The sequence below is a fragment of the Triturus cristatus genome, chromosome 11 (genome assembly GCF_964204655.1).
Source record: "Triturus cristatus chromosome 11, aTriCri1.1, whole genome shotgun sequence".
Classification (NCBI taxonomy): domain Eukaryota; kingdom Metazoa; phylum Chordata; class Amphibia; order Caudata; family Salamandridae; genus Triturus; species Triturus cristatus.
This window is the reverse complement of record NC_140594.1, coordinates 440,595,573-440,620,331: the sequence shown is the minus strand read 5'-3', so window position 1 is coordinate 440,620,331 and position 24,759 is coordinate 440,595,573.

The window sequence follows — 24,759 nt, the reverse complement described above, 5'->3', positions numbered from 1 at the left end:
CACCCAATCCTGAGTCTGTGTTTTCTGGGTGTCTCTGAACTTGAACCTGTACTGTTCAGTGGTTAAGCCAAACCCATCTATTAATGCACTCTTCAGGGATTCATAATCATTAGCATCCTCTTCTCTAACAGTGAGGAGCTTGTCTCTACCTTTATCTGAAAAGGAGAGCCACAAGATTGCTGCCCACTGTTTCTGGGGGACCTGTTGAACTTTACAGGCCCTCTCCATAGCAGTTATCCATTTGTGGATATCATCCCCACTCTGGTAGGGAGGAACAACCTTGAACAGGTTCCTATGATCTGGCATGTAATCTCTGCCTCTAGGGACACTGTTGCTGCCACCAGGGGCATCTAACCCCTCCTTCTTTGAAGCTCTTTGGAGCTCGAAGGCTTCCCTATCTAAGGCCAATTGCTTGGTTCTGAGGGCAAGCCTAGCTTCCTCATACTGGAGCATCTTGAACCTTCTTTCAGAGGAGGTCTCCCTGGGAAAGGTGGAGTTCCTCTGTGGAATAGATTCTCTTCCAGAGTGGTATGACCTGTCAGAGTCCCTTGAGAGGGACCTAGGCCTGTCTCCCACTCTGTCAGCTCTCTTAGGGAGATTTCCTCTATTCTCTTCAGACCCTTCTGGGTCTGGCCCTTCACCCACAGAGTCCAGGTCATCGTGATTGTCATCATCAGACCCAGAGACTATGTGTGACCCACCCCCTGATGCAGACCCACTAGCTCCTAGAGCTTGTCTCAGGTCATCTGCTACTAACAGATCTATCAGGTGTTGTGATGAGGGACTCCTGCCCACCCTCAAATTTCTTTCAAAGCATAAGGCCTTCAGTTCAGAGTAGGCTATATCTTTGTACTGAGATGGGGTGGACCCACTGGCTCCACCCTGGTGAGGCATACTAGTGTTGTGCAGTGTTGTACTACCTACACTAGTTGAGGCCTACTGGACCCAGCTTGAGCTGTAGCAAGGGTGTGCTTATCCTTTCACAAACAGCTCTAAGTTCAGTAGAACTTATTGATACTAGCTTGACTTTATATGTACCTTGAGTACCTTAAGTGGTTTTCAGTTAGTAATTCAAATAGAGATTTTCTGGTAAAACAATGGCAAGCTGGAATCCCACACGCTGCCCACCAATGTGAGAAGTTGGCCTGGCATATGCTGGTCACTAGTTATAGTGGCCACCTTGCACCAGTCCAATTCGACTCTTGGTAGATAGGTTTAAAGACAACCTTTTAAAGAAAGCTATCCTAGTGGTAGCTGTGGAGAGCAGCCTTCAGGCTAAGTCTCTGAGGAATGTAAAGCAGCTTGTTTTACCTTATAATCTCTTGAATTACCAAATGAAAAGACACCACACAGGTATATATATCAAATATATATGTATTTATTTCTAAATATACTCTACTAATCTCTTTATGAGATTAGAGCCAGGTAAACATTCAAAAGATCAACAGTTCTCAATAAATTAAGCACAAATATGGCTGTAGCCCTAGGGGCGTACCAGACCATATACTAAAATAGTGGTTTAACAAACTCGACTTGCAATATGAAGAGGCCTAGGGCCTTGGGAATCGCTGGGGCTTCACTTCTGCAGTGTTAGCAGGTAAGTAATCAGCCCACAGGAGACGCGTGCAGTGTCTAAACACACACGCGGGTTTCAATGCGTTTCAATGGCAAATGTCGCGGTTTGTATTTTACAGCTCTAGGGCACTTCGGAGTGGACAACAAGCAAACAACTTACAGGGTAAGTACTTCGATAGCCAATGCACACTTGGGCACCGTAATGCCAGAGTTACCTCACCCAGTCAAGCCGGGTGCACAGGTGTCCTTTGGTGTCGGGTCGCAATGCTGTTTTCAATGGAGATCGGGGAAGTCTTGCTGCTTGTGTCGTCGAGAGAAGTGTCCGCTTGAATCCGACGATGGATTGGAGTTGCAGGAGACCTAGAAATTGAGGGGACAGAGTTCAAAGTCACTTGCCAGTGACTGGTGGCCAGCAGGATAGATGACCACAGCTGTCGCGTCTCTTCAGGTCGCTGATGTCATTTTTTCTCTTCACTCACGTGGTCCAGGAGGAATCGATGAAGACCAGCAGCTGGATTCCGGAGGTCCCACAACGTCTGCAGCTGTTGTCAGTGTCGGCACTCGGATTGGAGTCAACAAACCTTGACAACTGCAAGTCTTGTGTGGATGGAAGATTGTCAATGGATCAGACCAGCAAGGTCTGATTGACTTACCCAGCAAGGGTAAGTGAGGGCAGGCCCAGAGCAACCAGGCGAGCCCTTGAAGTGGATAAGAAAGTCTTCTGGAGAGTTGCTAGCCAACGGGCAAGCAACCGCGAAGACGCCTTTGCAGGGAAACTTTACCAACAGCCCACGGTCACTCGAGACGGGGTAGGCCGCTGATCTTCGGTTCCAGACCTGCTAGGTACTTGGACAATAAGTGGTCCAAAGCACAAGTTTGTAGCTCATCGTTTAGGGCTTGCAATCGAAATCAGTGCACGGTTCCCTGGTATTGCCGTTCCTCATCACTCGTGGGGTCCAGATGCCACAGCTTCACTGGGGACTCAAAATGGCCGATGAGAGTTCAGGAAATCTGCTTCAGGGGATGCAGGGACTTCGGGCTCCGGCGGGAGCGGTAAAGTTTGCAACCATAGTTCAGTAGTTTTGGTGCCTGCCAAGCAGGGGAGTCACTCCTTGACTCCAAGGGAGATCCTTCGGTCTTCTAAAGATAGTAGAAAGTTGAAGGGCCAGGATTCTTCTTCGTAGAGCGTCGTCCAGGTGTAATCTAAGTTGCATTGGCAAGCTTTGGTATCTTATAGTGAAAAGATGGGAGGGACTAGCTCTATGGCCACTCCTCTAGGAGGGCCAGGGTAGTGGGTGGTTACACCCACTTCCCTTTGTCCAGTTTCACGCCAGGACAGGGGCAAGCAGCCCCTGAACCGGTTTGAGCTGGCATATGCACTGAGGAGCCTACTGCTCCCCCAGTGCAGGACTTCAAAGCACTCTAAGAGTGCACCCACCCAGCTCCAATACACTAAATCCTGTCTGGGAGGTGGTGACACCTCCCTGTGACAGGAAACCCTTTGTTGAGCTCCCTCCACTGCGAGTTTCGGTCAGCAGCAGGAGGGCAGCCCGGTGTCTGTGCTGGTGGCATCCATTTTGTGATGCCAGGGCTCTAGATGTTTTCTACCGTGTAGTACAGTGTGTACATGTCGTCCCCTCTAGAAGGGTGGGATCCTACTCCCACACCAGTTACTGGTGTGGGGGTAGGATTCCAAGTTGTTTGACACCAAACACGACATGTTTTGATGCAGTCATTCCAAAGTTAGCATTTACCGCGAGGTTATAATGCACTCACGAGTATATGGTTTAACCGCATCCACAAACAGCAGCAGAGAATAGACTCTGCCAGCTGCAGAGGGGTCCTGCTCAGGCAGAAGCACCCCCTCACATAGTAAACCAAGCACCCTGCCCTTGGGATTGATAGGGCCTACCATAGGGGTGACTGATAGGTTTATATGTGTGTGTATGGTGAGATATAGGAACCTATACCTCAGTGAGGAGTGCTAACACTACCTCACACAGGCTGCAGTAGCAGGCCTGTGGTGTCAGATTGTGAGTGCTTCCCAGGGGTGGCATAATACATGCTGCAGCCCCTGGTAGGCCTGTGGAGTACCAATGCCCTAGGTACCTAAGGTACCATATACTAGGGGCTCATAAGGTACCACAGTATCCAATCACTAGTGCATCTAATATGCACACCAATCATTTAAGGGAGTAAGCAGATAGGCTGGGGTCCTGGATAGCAGGATCCCAGCCAGACTAGTCAAAAACCATTCAAACACCAGGAAAAAAGTGGGGGCAACCATATAGTCAGATTCCACCTTCCTACAGTGGTTGTAAGAGCGTGCTTTACGGACTGGCTGATAACTATCGCAGTGGTGCAGAGTGAGTGGGAGTTATCGTGTATGGGCCGCCTGTGATTCACGACACTGCTGGTGGTGCCGCATTATACATTGATTAGTGCCAAAAGCATAATATCTACTGACACTGGGTTTCTCCCACGTGTCTTCGCCAGCTGTGCTGATAAAATGTGTTCTGTATTTTGTGTATGTACATATTCATGGGTTGTATGATAGAGGAACCCTTGGCTAAACCACGCGTGGGTGAACCACAAATGTGTCTTAACCATGCATTCCTTTACCACGCAATTGCATGGTAAAGGCAGGAATGGAAAAGAGGTATGCATGCCTAAGGTCGCCAGTACTCAGACTTTCATCAACCCGTCCTAAGCTACAAACCCCCTACCTGCCCGCTTGCCAGGAGGCCCAAAACCTTCCCACCCCAACCCCCCTCCCACACCCTGTGCTGTCCCTAAAACTACCCCAACCCCTTCCACTGCCCTTAGGGCTAAAACTCTAACTCCTTTTTTTTAAAACTACCCAACTCCCACCCGAGCCCTATAAACTATCCCTCTCTCTCCTAATCCCCCACTACCCATTCCTCTCCCTCTGCCCTGAGGCCTAAAACCATGCCCCTATACATATACTACACAGACCCCTTCACCCTGTGCTGTCCGTAAAACTACTCGAACCCCCTCCACTGCCTTAAGACCTAACACCCTAACCCCTAATTAAAAAAACGACACCAAACCCTCACCAGCCATTAAAATATAGCTGACCCCCCCACCAGCCCTAAAAATTTCCCTGACCCCCCACTTGCCCTGAAAACTACCCGACCCCTGTAGCCCTGAAAACTACCCAAACCCCCCAAGCCCTGAAAACTATTGCGACCCCTGCCCTGAAAACTACCCGACTCCCCAACCCTGAAAACTGCCTACCATCCCATACAAACCCAGCCCCAGCCACACTTACCTAACTGCTTCCTCTGGCTCTCTTCCTGGCGTCTTCCTGCTTCCGCCGAACAGCAGCCAGCAGCTGGACCACGCACTGCCTTAACCACGCATAAGCATGGATAAGGCACGCTTGGTAGCACTTGCGTAGTCAGAATACTCGTGGCTGATGCTGCGGTGTTCCGACTGTTCCCCAAAATCCTGTTATTGTGCACCGCAGAAGGGTGCTCTCTCTCAATTGGGGGGCGTGGTTTGATTATGAATTGTCCACTGTGTGCATACTAGTGAAATCGTAGCAATACGAGTGGACCTAGTGCTGCTAGTAATATTTCGAATTGAATTTTATGCCCAAAAGTTTAAGGTGATCATGTTATAATGATTGAATATGTGTGTTCAATATAAACGTTTTTACATACATCCTGTGTAAAGTTTCTTTTGTGACGCTCTGTGCATTTATTGCGAATGGCTGCTGTGCCTTTGCTATACATTGCCTCTGTAGCATGCCTGACTGCTCAGTGCCAAGCTATACAAGAGTGAGCATGGGTTCCAGGTCAATTCTACTTCAAAGGTGGCGATCAGATCTAATATCATCAAAATATGAATGGATCTGGAAAATGGAACAGGTCAAAAGAAGCGAACGAGCATATGCCTTACGAACGGGTGGGCTGAAAAAGTTTGCCAAGATCTGGGCAGAGTTTTTTAATGGGGATGCTTAATTCGACAGATTTTGTGGATTTTTAGGAAAAAGGTAGTAGCACTACACTACGCTTAGAAGGGTCTTTGGGATTTAAATGAACTATTTAGGATCAAGTTATATTTTTGATACGTACTTTTACTAGGTTTATGTTTTTAGGAATGGAAGATTTGAGAATATGTTTAAAGTTGATGGGACTACGGGGCAATGAATGACACTTTAGGGCAATAGGCATTTTAAGCAATTAGACTTGAAATGTTTCTTATTTATTAGCTTGATGAATTTCTGATTAAGTGTTTATGTTACATTTTTAATTCCGGCGAATCTGATGATATTGATGAATTTTGATGTATGACTTTCAACATTTTGACGTATGAGTATTAAGATGCTAATTTTTGTATATGGATTTCAATTTAAAAAAAATTAAAAAGAGTGAGCACGGGTTATACATCGAGTGTAATCACCTGCCTTTGACGGGAACTGTAGCTCTGCCTGGCTGGGGGCATCCCTTTAGCCAGCCAGACACTGCCGGTTCCAACTCCTTGTGATTACTCATTTTGAGAAGTGACATATTAGTAGGTAGGCCAGTTCACAAAATAAAATATTGGTCACAAAAAGTAGGTGTGCAATTTGCCACCATGAGGTTAGTACATCTGACCTTATGTTTCTATGGAGGTCTTCCTCAGGAAGTTCATGACCTGCACAAAGTTAGCTTCCATCTGCACGAATACTTCTTTGATATCGGAATGAAGTAGTTATACATGACCTTAGAGGGGATTCCCCGCTACATTACCTCACAGCAAACCCGACACTCCCCACCACAAACCTTCAATCTGACATGTGAATCGCCTCCACTCTCGGCGGTTCACATATATACCCTCTGAATTTATTCCAACTTCCCCAGATTCTTTCCCATTTTTGAGGACATCCCCGATGTACATATACCGCCCTTTCCGCCACCATTGCGTCATCCAGGTCCCTACACCATTCTTGCAGCGTAGGAGACTCATCCGACCCCCACCTCCTCGCAATATTCCTTTTAGCAAACATGATTCCCAGTGGTACCCAGTCTTGTTTTGGATGGGTTAGGTCATTTGGTTCCCAAATATTTAATAAGCACCGCTTCGGCTCCGGGATCAACGATTCTCCCACAGTTTGTGACATAGTTCTCATTACCTTGATCCAGTACAACCTAATTTTTAGACATTCCCATATCGTATGGTAGAAGGTACCCTCCTCACCACAGCCCCGCAGACAGAATTGATGTACAGCCAGCCCTATTTTGAAGAGGGTCACTCTGGTGTGGTACGTGCGGTGAAGTATTTTGAGTTGTATCAACCGCACGCGCGCCGGTATTGCCACCTCCCGAGGAGACGACAACGCCTCCTGCCACTCCGCATCGTCCAGTTCTCCCAAATGTGCAACCCACTTCCGTCTAAGCGCCAACGTGGGGTCAGGCATGCTATTTACTAACTTACGATAGGTGAAGGAAGTGGCCCTTTTGTTTATAAATTCTGTCAGTAACCTATCCTCCAGAGGAGTAGCCTGTGCCAATTTAGTCTTCGCCGGCAGAACCGCCTGCAGTGCATGTTTGACCTGCGTGTATCTGTAAAGTTCGGAGGAGGCGAGCTCGTATTGAGCCTGTAGGCGTTCAAATGAGATTACCTCACCTTTCCTCCAGAGATCACCCACCGTCGATATGCCTATTGCATCCCATCTATCAAAGCCTTTACTATTTTTTAGTCGCCCGAGCCGCTGAGAGGTCCAGAGTGGTGTCATCTGTGTGATAACCCCCCTCCATCCCAACCTGGCATGTGCTTCGTGTCATATGCAAACTGTGTGCGCTGTTGGCCCGATCAAGAGTCTGGATTTGGCTCTATTATACAACACTGACATGACCCCATCTTCTCCTAGGCCCTGCCTATCCGCCTGAAACGCTGGGTCGGTATGAGGGGCATGTAACCAACTATTAATTACTTTTAGCAGGGCCCCCCAATAGTATAATTGGATATTAGGGAGGGCTATACCCCCGTCGCACCTGACCAACTTATCCTGCCCAATGCGCGCTGGTTTGTTCCCCCAAATCATTCCGGAAACTTCTGACGCGATTGTTTTGAAGTATCTCAGTGGAACCTGAAAAGGGGTATTCTCCAAGACATGCAAAAAACGTGGGAGCGCCATCATCTTAAAGAGCGCCGCCCTTCCCAGCATTGACAACGGCAGACTTCGCCAGATCATCGCATCGCGCTGAAACCGCTCCAAGGGTGGCCCCAGATTTCTCCGAATAAATTCATCGGGTTTGGGTGTAATATGAATACTGAGATACTTGAAGGTGGTATCCGTAATCTGCACCAGACAATCCCTCGGAAGCGACGGCAGCGGACCACGCAACACAAACAGAACCAATTTTGACCAATTGATGGTGTATCCGGAGACCCGGCTGAAAATATCACAAATATTTAAGAGCACTGGGATGGAGCGGCCAGGGGACGTCAGATACAGCAGCACGTCATCTGCATAGAGGGAAATGCGGTCCTCCCAGTTTGGCGTCCATTGGAGTCCACGAATCAGCGGCTCCCACCTGATCCATGCCGCCAACGGCTCCAGCACCAGTGCGAAGAGCAATGGGGACAGTGGACACCCCTGGCACGTTCCCCGCGTCAGTGGGAAGTCTCTAGATATATGACCATTGGCCACCACATGTGCCAAGGGTTTAGAGCAGCTGAATCCACGCACAGATTTTCGGGCCAAAGCCTAAGTGTCTAAGGACTGCAAACAGATATGGCCACTCCACCATGTCAAACGCCATCCGCGCATCTAGGGAAAGGATCACCGCAGGCTCCTGAATATGGGACATCCGGGCCATTACCCCCTGCAGCCGCCTGAGGTTGAGAGCCGTGCTTCTACCTGGCATGAACCCAGATTGATCCGGGTGTATTAGGGTTGTAAGATGTGGGGTCAACCGTGTCGCCAATAGCTTGGCTTATATTTTGGCTTCGGCATTAAGCAACGATATCGGATGGTAAGAGGCGCATTCCTCAGGGGGTTTACCGGGCTTCGGGATCATCACAATGGTAGCCATACGTTGATCTTGTGGGAGCTCCCCTGCCTTGAGGCTTTCAAGAAACATATTTAAAAGATAGGGGGCAGTTGTAGCGGCCGTCTTTTTGTACAGTTCTATGGGCAAACTATTAGGTCCCACTGCTTTCCCCAATTGTAGGGAGCCTATAGCCACTTGTAGCTTTTCGACCATTAGGTCAGCTTCTAGGGTGAGGGCTTCCTCCGGGGATAATTTTGGCAAATTAATATCCCTAATATACGTTTGAGCGTCGATCGTGTCTATAGTCGTTCGTGACTCGTACACCTGTTCCAAATATCCAGCTAAGGTATTCACAATATCCTCTGGTGCCGCCACCAATGAGCCATCTGGCGTCCGTAATTGCGCCATTGTTCTTTGCGCTCGCTCCTTTTTATCGAGGCAGGCTAAAAGTTTACTAGCCTTGTCACCTATTTCGTATATTGTATACTGCGTTGCTTGGAGCCTAGCCCTGATTGCCTCCGACTGGTATTCCCTGTATTCACATTGCTTAGCACGCAAGGTTCGAGATGTCTCAAATGTTGGATTCTGTGCGTGTTGGTCTGTAGCATGAACCAGTTCGGAGTCCATAATATTTAATTCGGCTCGATTTTCCCTCTTATGACCCGTCACCGAAGAAATGGCCTGCCCACGGATCACCGTTTTGTATGCTTCCCAAAGAGTACTTGCGGATTGGACTGAAGAAGCGTTCTCTTGGAAGTAATGCTGCGTCGCCGCGAGTATGTCTCCCGAAATCTTAGGGAGTTGGAAATACCCCGGATATACCGGATACACCTGTGTCCGCGCCCTGCAATAGTTTGTATAGGTTAGTATTAATGGCGAGTGATCTGAAATACCCCGAGGGCGGATCTCAACGTTCATCACATTCGCGAGATGGTCTGCGGCTGTAAAAAAGTAATCGATGCGTGAGAGGCTATTATGTACCCCGGACTGGAAAGTATATTGCTGCACTTCTGGATGACTGTATCTCCACGCATCTGTCAGCCCGAGGGTATCCACGAAGCCCCCCATACGTGCAGCACCTGCCGTGTTCTGTCTGGGCGGATACCTATCTCTGGTCCCATCAATGACAGCATTAAAGTCCCCACCAATCAGTATCATACCTGCTGGAAGGCCTAATAAAAATGCGCCAAGCGCTGGGAGAGCTATTGTGTGTAGGGCCGGGGGGATGTATACCGACACAATATTGAACATTTTCCCTTCCCATTGTCATGTAATTGCTGCAAATCGACCCTGGTCATCCTTATGAGTATGTTGTATTATTAGCGGGAACTGTTTACGTACTAAAATACCCACACCCTTGAACCAGAGGAAAACTCAGAGTGCACCACCATTCGAAACCCCCAGCGATCTAGAGCCCTGCAGGCAGATCCCACCAAATGCGTTTCCTGCAGCAGGGCGACCGCAGGTGCGCATTTCTTTAAGTACTGTAGCACCAGCCCTCTCTTTATTTTATCCCTCAGTCCCCTTACATTCCATGTAAGCAGCGTTAGAGGGCTAATCGGAGACACCGGAGGTCACCGTGAAGTGGACTCAATTCGTGTCTGCGTCATCCCTTTCTCCCATGCCCAGTCTGCCTTCTCTCAGGATTATGTACTTCATGCATCCAGAAACTGTTCTTAGTCACAGACTGGAAGTGTGTCTTGTATGCCCGTATAACAACCATAACTACCAACAAAAAATACCAACTCAATATTTCCCACTTTCCCACCCACCTCTTCACTTTCCCCCCTGCCCAGACCAAACTGCAGTTAACAAACGTTTGGTTATCCCGATATCTAGGTGGGCGTGCATGAATGCCGACAGTATGCCATGGTCCCTCTTGTAGGACCCCCATCAGATTCAGTATTCGCTTTGGGAAGGACCACATACTGCATACCCGCACTTGCATATTGATCACAATTTGGCTGGTCCACAAAAAACAATAAAAACCATAACAAGACCAAAATGAAGAGCAACCCCCTCCACCACCCCCCTCTCTGCTTCCCTGCCAGATGGACCCCCAACTATCCGCCACCCCAACTTAGCAGAGTGCTTCATTCCCAATAACAGTACTTGCGTGTGGGGGGAGAAGTCCGCTGAGTGTCGCCGTCCATCCCCTCCTCAATTACAGGTTAACAACAAGCATACGCTACAGCCCAGCCTTCAGTTTTGTACTTTAGTCTTTTTGCCTACCACCATCGGATGGGAGGAGCACGTTATTTACATCGTGGACATGTAGCCTCTGCCCTCCTCATACCTGGCAAAGCCGTACATCCTGTCTCTACACTGATGTGTTCCAACTACATAACTTCTATGCGTTTCAATCCTTGTTCGTCAATTGCCTCGCACGGCCGTCCTCATGTTCCTTTCCGTGGTCACTGGAGTCCTCATCGGTTATGTGCTGCTGTTTTTGTCTCTCTGTCTGTCCGGATCCTTCCACTCGCCTCCATCCCTCGAGCCAGTCGTGGGCTTCCTCCGGGCTCTCAAAAAAACAGGTTTTTCCATCCGCCACTACATGCAGCTTTGCCGGAAACAACATGGAGCATGGTAATTCCCTGCGTCTGAGTTCTTTCTTTATCTCAACAAAACTCCTGCGATGTTTAGTCACTGCCGCCGTGTAGTCCGGGAAAAAGGACACCACTGAGTTTTGGATGTGCAGCGGTGGAGCCACCTTTGCCGTTTGTAGTATTGCATCTCTGTCCCGGAAATTGAACATACGGGCCAGGACTGGTGTAGGGGGAGCCCCTGGTTTGGGCCTACCCCCCGGCACTCTATGTGCCCTCTCCACAGAAAAGAAGTTCGATAGCCCACGGGGCTGAAGTCTGTGTTTTATGAGATCCCCAATGTATAGATCCATGGCTGGATTCCCTTCACTTTCAGGAATACCCGTAATTCGGACGTTATTGCGCCGTGAGCGCCCTTCTTGGTCGTCCAGCTTCTCTTCCATAAGTCTGCTTTCTGCTTCTAAGAGACTGACCCTCTGAAGTAGCGCGATGGTGTCCTTTGTTAAGGATTTTGTCACTTGTTCAGCCTCCGTGACCCTGGCCGACATCTTCTGAAAATCCGCCCTCAGGAAGGAGACATCAGTCGAAAATGGATCCTACTGTCGATTGTACTTTCTCGAGAGCCGCCATAATATCCTCCAGTGTCACTTTCACCGCTCCCACCTGACCCGAGTCTTTATCAGGCCCGTCTTTGCGCTCAGGCAGGTTGGGAAGGTCTTTTTGGTAGGCATACTTATCCAATTTGCCCTGCGAGTTCGTTCGTGGGCCCCTGCCCCCCATTTTCGCCTAAGTCTGTATTGCGCCTAATGGCAATCGCCGCCGCCTGCCGCGGGAGCCCCCTCCGCGCGGCCTGCCGGGTTTCCCGCCGCGCTGATAACTGGAATTTAGTGGGGCAGTGGACCGTTTAAGCACCGACAATAGATATGAATCTAAGCATCAGCGACACCTGGGCACTCCTCACGTCTTTTCTCAGCCCCTTCAGATCACCTGATACTGCTCCCACGTTTAGTCCTGACCTCGGTCCCATGCACTGTTGCCACAGACCTCCTCAACAGATCCAGCCGGGTCCCCTGGGCGTTTTCGCATTTCGTGCAGGCACCCCCCCACTTCAGCAATGGCCGGGCTGAGTGCCGCTCTTTGTCTTCCGCCACATACCTTAGCAGGGGTATTGCAGTTCGTTACCCAGTGAAGGCCCTCAGTGCACGTCTGTCCCGTGCTGCAGCCGCCCAACCAAGCCAGGCTTCAAGGCTCAGACAGCACCCACCTCAGTGCGCGCTCCGGGAGGTCTCCGCCTCCGCACACGGCCTCCGCTTCAGGGCGATCCCTCCGCCGCTTTCTGCCTCAGGGCCCTGCGTTTTACCCCACGGGGTCCAAAGTGGCTGCTCAGGCCCCCTGCGAGTGCGGGAGAGAGAGAAGAAGTCCCGGACACAGCCACTCTTTTCAGGCGGATGTCGCTCCCGGCAGCCGCCGTCCACCGAAGCACTCAGTTGCTTCGCGCTGCCCGGTCGCTCCAACCGCTTTCCGACGGCTGCAACTGCACTTCAGTCCCCGGCTAAGTTCGCAGGACTAGGCCGCTTCTTTCGTCACGCTTCCTCCGGCGTGCGCGGGACCCATTCCTGTCAGCAAGGAGCGCTATGGATGCCTCACACCTTCGGCTTTCCTAAAATGACAATTGAGGCAGGATAAATGCACGGATTTATAACGGATTTATGCGGGGAACCGACGCCTCCTTCGGAGCTCCACTAGGTCGCGGCCATCTTGATCGGCTGCAGGCCACGCCCCCTCTTCATTTGTTTTTTGAAGTCGTGCTGGGTGCTTACTCTCCAGTTCACAAATAGAGTGTCCCTGTGTTTCCTTCTACAACTTAGTTTAAAGATCACCCTTTGGAAGAAGTATACAGAGATATCCTTGACACCTTCCACCAACCAACCCATATCCTGCAAACAATTACAACCTTGTTTTGAGACAAAATCCTAAATTCTTCCATATAAGGGCGCTTGCAGTTGACAATGCATGTTTTATTTTGGATTCCACATGGTTGCATCACAGGGATGAATACCACAGGAAGCCCATAAAAAGTCAAGCAACCACCAGTTTTGGGAAACCCCGTCTCCTGTCCCTACGAGTGTAAGACCCCTCTACCTTTGTATAAGGGAGTTTAAAATAGAGGGAACTTATAGAAAAAAACAGAGTCGTTACAGCATCCAGCCCTTTCCCAAAGTATCCAGCAAAGCATCAACTTCTGCAGTTCCACAAGCCTAGCTAGACATAGCAAAGGCAGCCATAGGGGGCAGGTAATAAAACAAGATTGCCTTCCTGGGCAGCTGCACCTTCCATGCTACCTGAGAGCTATCATGGAAGATACAGCTCCTTCCACAGAGAAAGAGGCAATCCTCTATAACTTGCTTGTCTGGTACTCAAACATGAAACATTGCTTGGAATTTAGTTGGTAGTCAAGAACTGATTATAAAACATGGGGATTGCCTTCTGGAATGGAGTAACCTCATCATGACATGTGCTGCATGGAACTGTTTTTTTCCAGTATATTTTAGAGCTAAATGCTCCCCGTTTTCCCAAAGACTCTGACAAGTATTGAGGCGCTGATCGAAGCCCTACTGCTAAGCCTGCATCCTTCCTGGAGAGTTACTTGTGTAGAGACCCCTCAGCAAGACCCTGGAGACCATAAGCTCTGTCTCAGTGTGACCAGAGACTGTGGATCATAACAGTGATCCTTTTTTGAGTGCAGATGTGCAATCCCTAGGAGTGGTGTCTCTGCAGAGCATCCTTCCCTGTATCAATGCTTGCTTACTTCTTTATATAGTGATGACCTTTCTGTGTCATAATACCGCTTAACCTCTATTGATCATGCAGTGAACTAAGGTCGATTGCCATTTTCTGGCATGTGTTCCCAAGAGATTTTCTGCAAGACTGTTTGATTACATTTATGGTTTGATTACACTTCTGCAGGTAGGACATTTTCTTCACCAATCCCCTAGAAAAAAAATAACCTCTTTTAAATTAACTTGCATCAGTAGGAGAAAGCATTATATAAATGTTACAATGGAATCAGTGTTTAATTTGTCATAGTGTTTTCCAGTGCTTGGCACAGACAACAATTTCGTAACACCAGCCCTTGTTTTCGACAGTCTACCACATGGTGGAGCTATCTGTGTAATTGTTTAGCATAGCATATTAAGAAAAGTGTGTAACAATGCAATATAAATTAAACAAATGCTAGGTTGCCCAAGCCGTTTACACAGCTTTGCTTGAGATGAAATCATCGAAACTGTCACATCTTTTGGAGTGTGATGGCTAGTAGGTATCAATGGCACTGGCAATTGGTAGCGCTGTCTAGGGCTGGTAATGGGTTATGCGCCTAGAAGCCTTACTTGGAGCTATTGTACTTGGTGACAGCCTTAGTGCTCACAGATAAGCGTGCTTGGCGATCTGGATCTCCCTATAAGTGATCGTGTGCTGCTGGTTGTAGGGAGCCAGGCGGGAGTCTTCTCCACAAATATCCTCAAAGATGTCATTTACGAAGGAGTTCATGATGCCCATGGCTTTTGTGGGGATTCCAGTATCCTGGTTCACTTGCTTAATCACTTTGAAAATGTCCCTCTAGGGTCGCTTAGACAGCGATTTCTTTGAGCCCATCTTGGGAGCCCACACAAGCTTGGCTGGTCCAGGCTTGATCGCCATTGCGCACCCACTCAAGATCAAGAGAAATGTGGGAGGCGCATCCTGCAGAGGCCTCCAGTGAAGTACCTTGGGCCCCGCAAACATTTTTTTTGTAATCAAGTTGAAACTGAAAAGAACACAATATAACTAAAAACACCAGTTGGACTTTCCCATCTCGTCTAAAACCTCAGGTGGTCGGGCATGGATATGACTCCTAAGCAACAAAGCTATTAAAAGTTGTAACCACTGTATTCTTTTTCCTTCTCTTCCTGCTCAAGATTACTGGAGCGTGCAGGGACTTGTGGACTAAGGGGCTCATCATGATGTCGAATGGAAAGCCCCACTCAACACTGACTCGGAATCGAACCGACCAACTTGCGTTCGGCGGTTCCGTCTACCGAATTACGATGCGACCGAACACTGTTCGGTCGGATTCCCATTGTTTCCTATGGAAGCTTGTGTTAAGCCTGACAACCGGCTGTAACACAGGCTCCTATGGTGAAATGGGGTGTTTGCAGAAAACCCTGCACCCTGTTGCAAGCACCCCATGGTGCCTGCCACACAGTGCAGCGGTTACAGGGGAGTCCCTAAGGTTCCCCCTCGGCCATCAACAGTAGACCGCGGGGCCTAGGGGGCCCTACTAGGGGCCCCCAAATTCACTTTCCGACAGCCTTTCTGTGTCGGACAGGCCAACATGGAAAGGCTGTTGGAAATCGTCATCGTAATCCTGAGGGCTTCAATGCTGTCCATAGCGGTGTACTATGTGTTTCCTATAGATACAAATACTCCGCGAGTCGCTCGTAACTGATTCGGAATGACGCACTGTTTACATTCCGCCCGCGAACATCGTAATCGGGCCGTCGGAATGTAAACCGACCGAGTCGGTGGGCAGGGCTCCAACGTTGTCGAGGAGATGCAAACTGTCAGGCAGAGGCTTTCCGCCCGACATCATAAAGAGCCCCTAAATGGAGAAATGGAACTGTGATAAACTGCTTGTCCCTATTTTCTCCTTTGAGGATTCTCTCACGAGAAGGGATGCTTCCTTACATCTCCCAGCATGATACACCACTTCCCTGCACCAACACAGAGGTTTGTTGTGCACCAATCTGAACCCAGGCTTTATTCATTATATGTTCTTGCCTACAATCATTTAAAAAAACTATTTGATTTCCGGCATTTCCTAAGCTGTGTAATATATGGAAAATTCTGTAAAGAATATCTGCGAAGCCTTTCGTTTCCAACTCAACAGCCTGAAAGCAAAAAATAACACTATCAATTTAGATCTTTAATTCCTCAAGGCAATATCCTTTTGACTGGTCCTACGTAAGTGTTAGAAAAACACCTGCTGCTGCTGATAATTATCAAAAAGGAATAATAATTTTCCCTTTATTTAGATACCCACTGAGCGCAGTCGGGGAGCCTTCTTCTCTTTTCTTATGTGAGACGTTCTGGACAGGTTTCCTGTGCTATTTCTCGGAACTGTCCTGCCCCACCGCTCAATTTATTTTAAGTCAGAGAAAGAAGAAAACGTATTTATTCTGCGTGAATCATAGTCAAGCCTTCCATTTCAGCCCCGCAGATCAAACTATAATTTGAACTTCTCATTTATTGAGTTCTTTAGAAAACCTAAAATTTCTCCAAAGAAAATCACATCCCAACGAGCCTCAAAAGCAATACAGTTTCCACTTCGCTTGCCTCCCCATGAACTTATTTTTTTGTCCCCTGGAGGTCAAATCAAACCTAGTGCCAACAGGGGAATCGGGGACAGTGGCCAGGATCAAAATATTCGTAGAGTTGATCTGAAAGACTCAATCTAGGATTAATTCTTGCTCCCAGCACAGCCTTCCACCTGAGATGACCTGGCTTTCATGTGATGCGCTTCTGTCACTGCAGGCTTGACAGGTCCTTCTTTGGGGCTCAGTCACAAACGTGATGACTGGCTCTTTAGTGGAGTTATGGCGCCACCGGGTGGCAGATAAAGCTCCCTGCCTTATAGAGGATCGCTTGAATACTTATTTTGTGACTTATAAATGTATTTAGCAGTGGTAGTGCAGGACCTTGAGGAGTTTGGGGCACATGAACAGACAGTGGGAGGAGCGTTGGGCACTTAAACAGTGTGTGACACGAGGGCCACATGGTAAGAGAATCTGACTAGGTTGTTGCACATTATGAGGCACCACAAGGACCTTTGGGCACATGGGCTGACACTGTTAAGCGCTTGCGACACACAGATAGTCAATTGGAGACACTTGAGGCAACTGGTCAAACGGTGGTGTTTTGTGTTCATACAGAATAAAAATGTCGTGGTACATGGAAAGTTAGTAAGAGGAGCTCTTATTCACTAAGAAGAGATTGCTAAGAGTTTGGTGCTCATAGAAAGAATTCATGGACAATTTGAGGAGCTTTGGGTATTTTTGGAAAACAGGGACGAATACTACAAGATTCTTTAGAGCAGTCACTGCATGGGCTTTCTGTGGTAACAGAGTGGCACATGGACAATTAAAGAAATGTGATGCACATGTTATGATGGGCCCATGTGCATTTGAGTGAGCTGAGACAAATGAGTAGAAACTATACATAGTATGAGGACAATGGATCAACAGAGTGAGAAGTTTGAGGTGTGGGATACAGAGTAAGAAGATCATTGTAAGAAGCTTGGGGTGCAGTAACATACTGTGCAAAGCCACTGAGTGAAATAGACAGTGGAAAGAGGTTGAAGTGAATAGAAAGTAAATGTTTGAAGAGTGTAAGGAATTTTCCAGATGTGGGCAGCAGGTAAAGGTCTTAGAGTGCATGGGCAGGTCATGGGCAAGCCCAAGGCAAGACACTGGGAAAACATGAGCTACTTTGACAGAAGGACAAGTGCTGAAGCACACTGGGGAAGTCCTGCATGGATGAGAGGGAGTGAAATGGAACTGACAAACACCGGGGAGGACTTTTTCATAGTTCTAGAAAAACAACAATCAATTTAAACTGTTATTACTAAACTAGATTTCTAAGCCTCCTACCACAATGTGGGCTATAATAACTTGATAAAAAGCATAGAAGAGTCGATGGTAACTGTGCTAAAATAAATAAAATATTTTTTCTAGAACCATAGTCATCTACTATTACAACATCATGAAGGTAAGTATAGATAGGTAAGTATAATGCATTATATTTAACTCCACATCTGCATACTTTGAAGTTATGCACTTCACCAAAATATTAACTACTACATTTTTGTAAAATTAAACATAGATATTAAATAGTTTAGAAAATGAGGGGTGTTCAGCAGGATCCTGAACCTTATATTAAGTCGGATTCAGGATCTGGGTCAACCTGAGTGAAATATGCTGGATTTGTTAAATTATAATTTGCCATCATTGAGACTCATTCAGCAGTGCACACTTGTTTGCTTACCATTCAGAGCAGCTACTTGCAGGGTATGAGGGTAAATTCTTATTTGACACCCAGTTGAGCTCAACAAAAATCCCTCACTTTAAGGGCCATCAGTACTTTTCTTTGAGTCTCATCCTGGCTGGGAGCTATCAGGAGCCTAACACTGAGATGCCAATGCAGTGCAGGAAACAGAGGCCCTTAGCTTGTTATGCCTTCACAACTGTTTAAGACAAACTATGATTTGGAGACAGGTTTTGATGTTTGAGTAAGTCGATTAATAGTTGAGGTGGATGCTAATCACTAAAAGTAATAATGGTACTATTCTTATTAGGTCCGGTAAAGGTTTGAATGTCTTAAACTTGAGTTCAACCCCTGGTAGCTATGGCACAGAACAGACAGACTTAACGTAAGAAAATGTGTAAAACATTTAGAAGTCCCACAACAGTTAAAAAGTAAAAAATACAAGACAATACAATACCACTTTAATTTATAACAATATAGAATATGTGAATTAAAAAAAAATCAAAAATCCAATAAGGGGAAACAAATATATTGGTTTTCAAAGATTTAATTAAAAATAGCACTAAAAAGCGTGCAATGCCGGGCAACTGGTTTCATTAGACCGGGTCAAAGTCAAACATTAAGGTTGACAGCAATGGATCGCCAGCCAGATACAGGGATCAGGTTCATCTCTGTGGAAAGTTTACCTTCTTACTTGAAAACTTTTATGGAGAAAAGGTGGTTATCCATGAGTCATCAGTGGGCAAGTTGCAAGCTGAATCCAAAGCAGGGCTTGGCGATGTTGGGCTCCTGCAGAGTGGGGTCCTGGTGCAGTCGCTGGCGAAGGCAGAAAAGGTCAGAGCAGGTGAAGTCCAAAATCTGTGCTCAGGAAGGGCACAACTGGATACTGATCAGTGTTGGCCTTGGTAAAGCCCCCATGTTGGGAATGAGAACCTTTTCTTGATGTTGGATCTCTGTCAAGGGGGCAAGTTGGCAAGTTAAGGCTGATTGGTGATTCGATGTCGATGGCTACAACTTTGGCGCTGACCCCATTTTCCATCTGTTCTCCAGGCAGAATTCTGTCCAAAGGTTTCTAAGTCCCCACTTCTTGTAAATTCAAAACAAGTGAAGTACACTCTAACAACAGCCAAGTGTCCAGGACCTGGAGGGCACCACTTGGGGGTTAGGACTCATTCCAACAGGAGCCACCAGCCAGTTCTAGGACAGGTCCAGTTGAAACAGGTAAGCTTGACTCCTTCAGAAAAGTGGGCTTCTTGCAGTATTTGTGTCCCTGTAGCTTAAGAGAATGTCAGCCATCTAACCCTTGGAGTCCACTTCTTTTTCCTCGGTACAAGTGGGAGTAGGTCCAGCTCTTACATTTCTCCTCACAGATCTCAACAGCAACTGCAGTCCTTCTGCTGTCTTCCACAGATCCAGTAGTGTTCAGAAGAAGGTATGCAGAGGTGTCACATTTATGGCTATGCACTTATGATGAGTTAAAAAAGTGACTAGACAAAACATGGATCTCTCAAATAAGTCTATTAATCTCCAGAGTTACTTTGCTATTATTATCTTGCTCTGAAAATTGATGGGCACACACTGAAGCATGTGCCTTAAACCCCTATAATACATTTTAAAATGCAGATTCTTTTTAATCAATTAAGTAAGCCAGAACAGATTTAGTATCACATTCCTCCTTGTTGCCAATTTATTTTTAAAAGTGTAAAAATAAATAAATGTATAAATTGCTGTCAAACTCTGCTTTTCATGCCTCTGCCCCTCATGACTCCACGCCCTTTCTGCTGACAGACCTTGGCCTTCAATTTAAAGGATCCAAGAGTGTATAAGTGTATAAGGCAATTGGTGGAAATTAACAAGTTGTTCGATTTGTATGTAACATACAAGTAGTCTTGGACAATTAGGACATTGTGTGCCACCTGGCTGTTTGTTTACCGTCATGATTACTATTTTAATGTCCAGGTTGGTACAAAAATGCAGAAAATCACCTAAAGCCAGTATTTTTCCCCATGCCACCCTTATCCGCACACACTCAAAATGGTAAATATAAGACAAGAGCACTTTAAAATGTGTTCCAGAGATGCCTTACTGTTCCCTGAATGCTAACTAAAGTAATGAAGGACAGAAAGCCCATGTTAAAAATCAAAACATAATTGTTTGAAAAAGTTCAAATTTTGCATAATATTAAAACGTGAACATATGGCTGGTATTTTCAGGGACAGCTCCTCTACTAGTGCGGAGGAGCATCGCCCCACGAGTCCCAAAGCTAAAAAATAAAAAGGTAATAAAGTTTATTTATTATCGTTTTATTGTTCAGCAACCCGTCCTGAACTAAGTGTCAGGACGGGGTGGGGCCAGAGCTGCTGAAGGGCAGCAGCAGTGAGCTATGCGCTTAAAATGGGCATGTCTCTTTGGACGGACGTCTTGGGACGGCCAGCCAGACATGCGCATTTTGAAGTTCTCTAACCTTGCTGTCTTAGACAGTTGGGTTAGAGAAAGTGCAGGCCCACAGTATTCTTTGGAGCGCTGAGAACGGCCACTCTATCCAATCCTGGCACTGCTTTCATGCTGTGAAAGCAGCGTCGGGATTGGGTGGTGCAGTTTCCTGCTTCAGGGGCTTCGAGAAGATACCTGAGGGAGGAGGACATCCAGGGACGGACTGGCCGTACCGGGCACCGGGCATTTCCCCGTTGAGCCGCCAAGGTTGGGGCCGATTTTGGGCCCCTGGGGACCGATTTTGTTACACGGCCGTTTTTGCAGCAGAGCTGCAATATCGGCCGCTGTAACGAAATCGGCCGAAACCGGCCGTGGCAAACAGCTCGGCCGCACCCCCTATGCCCCAGGAGCAGGTGGAGCACTTTGCCAGGGCCGGTTTTGGTTCCCAGAGGACATCGCGTTTTTGTTGTGTGCCCCTGCCAGTATCCTTGGTACACGGCAGTCTTAAGTGGGTATTTTTCTCTGGGAAAGGTGGCAACTCTGTCTGACATATATATTTGCGAGCATGCTACCTCTTGTCTTCGGTGTCAAGAACATCTACATGTAGTAAACACGAAAAAAATGAACAATCTAAGGATACCTGCTCCCGCATTAAATATGTCACCCATCGACTCTTTATTTTGAAATAACAACCTGGGATCAGTTGCTCGTCTGACAGAAAAGGCGGCAAGGTCCTTCCGGAGGCCACGAGCCACACACGGAGAAAAGGATTTTTAAAAATAAACGAATACGTGAATCATCTGTCATGTTCTCCTTTGATTTTAATAACATCCTTCTCATTAAGGCGTCCCGTCGTGACGTGACACAGGAAGTCCTGCCAATTAAAAAAGACACAGCGTTATCTCCCGCCTCTCAAGCACCCCTGACGTCTTGCCCCAAGGACTTTTCTAACTTGATACATACAGGAAGGAAGGTGTGAACACGCTGCCCTGTTTTCCTGAGCTGAAGAGCGGGTTGTCTGCGGTAAAGCGCGCTCCCACCAAGAGTGTTATGATAGAAGGTGACACGCTCAAAATGTGTCAGGAACATTTGTCTGAATTTTGCTGCTTTTTAAAAATCTTTTTGTGCTATGAGGGGACAGGAGGCAACAAGCCCTTCCACCTCCTCGCCCGCCTACTCTGATCGGCTTCAATTTGAGTGTGATTTCAGCTTGCATTTCAAAAAATTAATTAGCTGTAAACCTTTCGGATCTTGTAAATGTTGATGGGAGAGCACGCCATAGATAGAAAATGTCGCAGGTTTGCAACAAAACGATCTTTTCGACACATTTAAAAAATGTTTATATATAGTTTTGGAGTCTGTGACCCTATGCTCACATGTCCATAAGATACATGTCTAGTAATATCGTCCATGTATGTACCGAATAACTCAGATCTGCAGCGGTGCGTCAATGTGATCACAAATTAGACCCTAGGGGGAGGGGTGAGCCACCATGCTGGAAGAGGACCACTTGCTGTATTTTAAATCCCCCACAGGGATGGTCCGGAATTTTCACCAAAAGTGCCCCCTTCACGACACACAGCATTTGTGGGGTACAAATGCATTCCTGTCAGACCCCCACCCCCCTCCCGCCCATATCATGAGAGTTTGCTTGGCGCGCTTTTGTGTTACTCTGAAGCAGGTATAGAGAAGCAATGGGAAAGAAACGCAGGAGCTTGTCTCTCAGCGCCAGGAAGCCATTTAGGATTTTCCCCGCCAGTTACCAACATGCACAGGAGGTAAACTAATATAAATCCGAAGACCTGCCACACACAAGGTAGGCCTTTGACATGCTGACTCCAATGGACTGTGGTCGATGGGATTTTAGGGAAGGGTTTTTGACGCCGGAGCCGGCTGAGGCTCAGGGCCGTTTCTACCATTAGGCAAGCCTAGGCGGCCGCCTAGGGCGTCAAAAGGGGGAGGGCGGCAAAAGACATGAGTTTGGCCAGAGGCTCTGGGGTCACAGAGACATTTCTGACTTACGACGTGACTACTTGTGTGATCTTTGTCCAAGAGAGCCTAAAACAAAGCAGCGACTTCTTTGAATGGCTCAAATGAGGGACTTAATTGAGGGCCAGTGATGTTCGTGCCAGAATGAGACACAGCAGCAGACCCAAGTGCATGAGGTTCACGGGTGAGACGCCCCCACCCTGCTCCTATGAGACAGTCAGCGATTTATCACCTGGAGGAAGAGATGGGCATGAATGGGGGCCCTGGGTCAGGGGAGGGGGGGGGGGGGGGGGCAGAGCAGCCTGTCACCGCATGCTTCTTCACAGCGCCCAGAGGGACCAAGCTGTTCCCAGAAGGGTGGGCGCTGCCCAGGCCTCTCTTACAGCCGGTACAAAGGCCGGCACAGCGCCTCGGCCTGTGCGCGCTGCTGTCCAACAGCTGTAAATATTGGCGCCTGAAAGGGCCTGTGCAGGGAGCCTGGGCGCGGGGGAGGGGGGGGGGGGGGTGATGTTCATTGGCAAAAGGGGTATTCAAATCTGGTCATTATTTTATTTTCTCCGTCCTATTTTCCCCAAAGTTAGTGGTCGGATTTTGAGAGTCTGATCCTATCTCTCATTGAATAACATTTGTCGCCCTCTAGTTGCATTTGCCATGAAAGTATGATACAGAAGGGGTACTCGCACACACCTCCGGCCCCCTCACCACAGCCCACCACGGCCTGTGCTCTGGGTTTCATATGTACCCCATACCTTTCCTGAGTGTCTCTGACTGTTACCCCAACAGTTCGCCTCTTGCTTATTTACCTGTTTCTTTTTGTTTTCCTAGTGCCCACCTATTCCACACACACAGACACCCACAGTGCCCTCAGCATAACTCCCAGCCCTCATGCACACATCCTTAGTTATCAGATATCACAAAACATGCTTAAAATGACATGTTTTATCAACACTCCAGACAAGAATATTTACCTTTGTCACATTACGAAGCAGAAATGCTTACTTTGGTCGCGAGGAAACCTTTGCCCATTCTTCCAGAAGGAATATTCTGCCCTTCGTTCTTTAACTCTCCTTAGTAATAGAATTCCAGTTCTGTACAGGTCTCATGCTACATTAAAATCTGAGTTACCTCCAACATTAATACATGAAGTTCTGTAATATGTAATTACATTCTTTATCCTCTGTGAAATACCACCACTCCTTTCGAGTCAGTGAACTTTAACTGTAACCTTTTATGTAGGAGCCTCGTGTATGTTTCAGACAGAGACAGGTTTTGCTTCCCGCACCGCGTGGAGTGCGCTCTGTGTGATCTGGGCCCAGTCGGTGGGCCGAGGAGGAGGGAGGGAGATGGGCGAGTGAAAGCCCGCCAGTGGGATGTGGCTTCGGATGTTGTAGGTACACACACTCTTTGCCACCTTATCTGACACCTGCAAAAAGTCACAGATCTGGGTTAAATCCATCATTTTTTTTGCATGCCACGCCATTCCACTTTAGACCCAGCCACATGCAAATCAGTCTTGACCCTGTGCCTCATGGGAACAGTCCAGCCCGAACTGTCTGGCCAGGTCCTCCCTGGACCAGAAACAAGCATCCTGGGACCTGTTTCGGGGCATCACCCCTCATTTGCCAGGCTAGCTTGAATCTGGTGGCGTAGCGGGCATGATGCGACCCACGTCTGGGCATACCCTTCCCACTTAGGGTGACAATTGCAAAAAGAACATATGATGGTTGGAATGCTGAGCCTATCAAACATTCACCCCAGTTACAGATCAGGATTCAAGCTAGCCTGGCTGAAGAGGGGTGAAACCCCGAAACCGGTCCCAGGGCTCACATTTCTGGTCCAGGGAGGACCTGGCCTGGCAGTTCAGGCTGGACTGTTCCCAACAGGGGCAAGACAGATTTGCATATGGGTGGGTCTAAACTGGGGTAGCACGGTGAGCAAAAGGACGTCAAATTTAACCCAGATCTCTTGACTGGGGTGAATGTTTTAATTTATTCTGCATTCTGTCCATCATCTCGGCAGAAGGGCCTTGAAGGTAGGGACAGGTTCCTTGGAGAACAAGCACTCTCAAAACCGTAACAGGGCTTAGGCCGCACTGAGAGTTGAAATCTCAGCCCATGGGAGGCAAAGACACGGTA